This window comes from Arachis ipaensis, chromosome B09 (assembly GCF_000816755.2).
Source record: "Arachis ipaensis cultivar K30076 chromosome B09, Araip1.1, whole genome shotgun sequence".
Lineage (NCBI taxonomy): Eukaryota > Viridiplantae > Streptophyta > Magnoliopsida > Fabales > Fabaceae > Arachis > Arachis ipaensis.
In genome coordinates this window covers 3222489-3227649 of record NC_029793.2, presented here as the reverse complement: position 1 = coordinate 3227649, position 5161 = coordinate 3222489, and the positions used below count along the sequence as shown (strand labels likewise).

General features: G+C 26.2%; 2 long non-coding RNA genes across 2 annotated transcripts in view; one reads left to right on the top strand and one right to left on the bottom strand.

Annotated features, from left to right (window-relative positions):
• LOC110267279 overlaps nt 1-282 on the bottom strand; it is a 52814-nt gene extending 52532 nt beyond the window's left edge. Inside the window, exon 1 of the long non-coding RNA XR_002354706.1 lies at nt 169-282. This is a non-coding gene — a long non-coding RNA (uncharacterized LOC110267279). The remainder of the gene's footprint in view (nt 1-168) is intronic.
• Nucleotides 4753-5161, top strand: part of LOC107619485 — a 2496-nt gene continuing 2087 nt past the window's right edge. Inside the window, exon 1 of the long non-coding RNA XR_001615664.1 lies at nt 4753-4905. This is a non-coding gene — a long non-coding RNA (uncharacterized LOC107619485). The remainder of the gene's footprint in view (nt 4906-5161) is intronic.

Here is a 5161-nt window from a genome sequence, read left to right as displayed (position 1 = left end):
TTTTTTATTTAAATTAAATAAATAATGTATGTATATTTATGTGTAATTTGTATTATGTTTACCAAACGAATTAGGTTATATATCCAAATCTTTTTGACAACTAAATCTAATTAAATTAGTCTAAATTCAATAAAAATCAGTTTTATTAAGGAGATGATGAATACATACTCTAACTTTGTGAATGTTTCTGCATCCCTCTCTCTCTCCTCCTCCTTCTTCTTCTTCTCCTTCTTCGTGTTTCTCCTCTTTCTTCTTCTTCGCGTGTTTCTTTCTTATCGTCGTTCTTTTATTGTTGTTGTTGTTGCTGCATTTTTTTCTTCCTCCTTTTCTTAGTGATTTTGCAATATTATGCATTTCTTCTTCTTTGTTTAATTTTTTTGTTTTTATTCTTGTTAAGAGAGTAAAATTAGAAGAATAATGAGAAGATAAAATATAAAAAAAAAAGATGAACAAAAAAAAGAAGAAGATGATGATGGTAATGATGAAGAAGAAGAAAGAAGAGGAGGAAGAGTTTTGAGTTCAGTGCATTCTAGTTTAAACTTATTTTAAACTGAGTTTGTTTATGTATCGTCATCATTAAGAAATTTCGGTACATTCTGGATTTGAATTGTTATACATATAAAAAAGAAGACAACGATGATGATAATAATGATGATATAGGAAGAGGAGAAAAAAAAAAGAAAGAGGAGATCGAAGAAATTCAAATGAGAAAAAAAGGAGGGGGAGATATAGGTGGTGGTGACGATGACAATAACGAAGGAGAAAGATGAGAAAAAAAAAGAGGAGGAGGAGGAGGAGAAGAAGAAGATGATGATGATAATGTAGAAGAAGGAGGATGAGGAGGAGTTTTGAGTTATCTTTAAATAATTTTGGTATGTTCTGGATTTAATTTCGGTATATTATGGTCTTAATTTATTTTGAATTGAGTTTATTTGTGTGTCATCATCATTATGAAATTTTGGTGCATTCTGAATTTGAACTGTTATACATTTAAAAAGAAGACAACGATAATGATAATAACGATAATAATGATGATGATAATAATGATGATGGAGGAGGAAGAAGAAAAGGAAAGAGGAGATAGAAGAAATTCAAATGAAAAAATGTAGTAGTGACAACGACGATAATGAAAGAGAAAAATGAAGAAAAAAGAGGAGGAAGAAGAGGAGAAGAAGAAGAAGCAGCAGCATTAGAGGTGGGAAGAAGACAGAAGAATCTAAAAAAAAAAAGAATTCTACAAAAAAAGAAGCCGCCAAAAGATAATTAGAGATAATGGTGTGTAGATGTCAATTAGGATATATGAACTTTGTTGGATTTGGTTGGATAATTAATTTGGTTGTAAAGCATTATTCTTACTAATATAAAATTACTCATCCAAAAAACTTAAATTGATAGAAAAAAACAGCATAAATGGTTATATCTCTAACACTCTCCCTCAAGTAAGAGTTTTTCTTTTCTTAGGTTTGCTTGATGTTTTATATAGACATTATTTTTCTCTTTTATTTGTCTTATGTTATTTTTTTATTTTTGGGATTCACCAAGAATCGAACTCTTAACTATTCGGATATAGAGCTCTGATATCATGTTATGAAACCACTCATCTCAAAAGTTTAAGCTGATAGAAGAAGGCAACATTATTAATGATTATATTTCTAACACTTATTAAATTGTGTATTGCGTCACATTGTAACAATTTTAAAATGTTAGAAACTTAAATAATATATTTAAAATATTAAAAATAACTTTAAAATTTGACCTAAATATTAAAATAAAAACGATATTTTACTCTTTTATTTATATTATATTATTGTTTAAAGCTAAATATATAAGAAATCTCTCTTAAGAAAAGATGAATAATAAATAAGTTTAATCTAGCATAGCTCTAAATAGTGATACTAATAACAATGTAGAGAATTGTATTATAGCATACTAATAACATACTCATGAAATTATAAAGGTTGGCAATTCCATATGTGAAATGATACCTCATCGATAACATAACTGTCTTTTGATATTATAATGCTAATTATTAAGCAATTAGCTGTTTTTTTTTTTCAATTTTATCTTTACTTTAATGATTTCTCTCTACTTACACCTAGTTGTTTTACATTTTACAAAATTAATTTTTTTATCAAAATAATATATTTTCTTTAATTATGTATGTAATTTTAATATCTTTTAGTATGTTGTTGCAATTCAATATTGATTTTAGTTATTCTCCCACAACCTTGCATTCTAAAAACCTTTAAAATTTTATAGCCTTTCATAAATACTAGAATTCATTGTTAGTTGAGTATTTAACTTAACGTTAACTTGTGTGTTTTGGTAAGTTGTAAAATAAGCATATATAGCTTCGTAAAAATTAACCTTTCATAAATACTAAGTGGTATATACCTTTTCGTAACAGTTCATAAATAAAAACATTTTACCATTTTTTGGTATTTAAATAACGTTTTATCCGAATAAATAATATATTAATTAAAAAACTTCAATTTTCATATTTTTATAATCAGATATTCAATTTCGTACTCATATTGTGTGAATTTATTTTTAAAAAATATTTATTTTAAAATATTTGTTATTAAAAATAATTTGGTATATATACCGAATTATTAAAAACAACTATATATACCGAAACAAATCCACTTTTTTCAAGTAGATGGTTATTTTAATAGGAAGATGCTATATTGTTATTATTGTTACTTTCGGTCTCAAATAAGGGTTGTTTTAGAAATTTAAATAATATTAATTATTTCCATCAGCAATATTCGTATAGAATCGAGGAGAGAGAGAGTGTGTAACTTGAAAGGGAAAATTAATAGAGAAATGTTAGGGGTGAAAGTTTTTAGACTAAAAAATAGGAGAATTAATTAATGATGTCACTATAACAATTTCTTAAGATAGCGACGGTTATTTTGCGGCGATTGTGTGAAACTGTTGTGAAAAGACAAACTGCGGCGCATATAGCGGCGGTTAGAGGTTGGAGCTGCAATCAAGCCGATTATTAAATGTACTCTTTATTGAATTCATTATGGATATTATTAAATGTACTCTTTATATACGCTTGGATTATATATAAATAGATATAAATTAATTCGATCTACTATAATCCAAAATTAATTCGAAATGGACCGATTTGAATTACTAGGGACGTCCTAGCATGCATAATTTGAATCACCTTATTTCGAACTCCCCTAAGATTACATGCAAGCATAATTCGAATTGGACAAATTTGAATTACAAGCATCACTACTAATTCGATTAGGACTAATTCGAATTAGTGTTGGTTTGTCTCATTCGAATGGGACTGATTCGAATTACATAAGAATGTACTTTTGGGATATCCGGGTAATATTTTTCAATTTGGTAGATTTGTGTAATTTGGTCGTCCATTTGGTTTAATTGTGTATTTTGCCCAATATATAAGGTGCCTATAATAACTATGATCAGATATAAAGTATACAACAAGAAATTGTGTGGCAATAAATTGTGTTCATGTGATATACATAATTATTAGCGTTATATATCGTCCGTTTTGCCGCGAAATGTTTTTAACCGCCGCTAAACGGCTCCAGGAACCGCCGCTAAATGGCATTTTTGTTGTAGTGTGTTAGTTCAAAAGTAAGGTAAAAATAAAGAAAATTGTTGTTTGCATAAGTGTATAAAAAGATATTATTTCACAAGGGTAATATCGTACAATTAGTTTTAATTATTTATACGAAATTGTAATTATGCGTTTAATTTATGTGTGTAATTAATTAATTATAACTAGGCACTTATTTGAGGCCGAAGTATTAATTCAATTGTTATAATTACTCTACAAAATTATATATGTACATTTTTCAATTGATTATGTATAACTTCTGAATAATTTAATTTAAAAATGGATTAATAGTCAAATTCGTTCTTGAAAGATCACTCATTCTTTAAATTAGTCCTCAAATGATTTTTTTAGTCATATTAGTTCTTGAAAGATAAAACGTAAGTCAAATTAGTTCTTCCGTTAGTTAGATGATGACGTGTTATGTTAAGTGCTACGTGGCATGATGATGTGTCATGTTCAGTGCCACATGTCACCAGATGATTGGTTGACGTGTCAGGTCAGTGACACCTAGTACGTCACGTATATCTTGATATGTAAAAAAGTTATTTATAATTAAAATTGTCCCTGAAAGTCCAAATATAAGTCATTTTCAACTATAAAATTTTAAAAATTAATCGAATTAGTCATTATATAATTTTTTTTATGATTTTTTATAATATTAAATTTAAAATATTTTTTAATAGTACTAATTTTAATATTATTCTTAGACCTTAATAAATAAAATTTTCTTTACATAAAATAATAAAAATAATTAAATTATTATAAAATTATTTTTTTATTTGTATTTTAAATTTTATATTTTCAAATTGTAATTTATTATAGCAAATTTTTTTTATTTAAACATATATTTTTAGAACTCATTCAATATTAAAAAGTGAGCTCAAACTTTTAAGTGTTACCTAAAGCTGCATATTTCTGAAAGCGAAAGTAGTAGTTATAAAAAATACAATTATGTTAGGGTACACAAAATCAACCAGCAAGTAAAATACACATTGAAATAAGTATTAAAAATGAGTTCAACTGCATATATATTTATACACAAATACATAATAATTGATTTTAGTGTACAAATAGTATTTTTATAAAATAAAGTATCATGATTAATTTAAAATTCTCTTAATTTAGACTTAAAGTGAATAATCTCTGCCACTTATATATGTATATATACCTCGCTCGCTCCTTAGATTTGCATAGACAAAAAAAAACCAAGAATAAGAATTATATTGATTCACACTAATTTGTTAGAAAGATGTCTAAGCTATCTTTGGGAAACATTTTCTTATTTGTGTTTCTGGTTTCAGGTACATTATTTCTTATTTGAAATGCTAAAATATATAAGTTTTCTTTCGCTCAATACTTGTTAGTGCGTGCTTGATGTATTCAAAATGAATAAATCAGTAACAATAAAAAAGTTATAAGAAAGAAAACTATAAACAAATGACTAAAAAAGATATTACAAAAATGCAATTCGCCAAACCTTAGTAAAACAAATTAAAGTGGATTCTATTCTATGTATTTTGTGTTCCTTAAAAAAATTTTCTAGTGGATGAATTATAA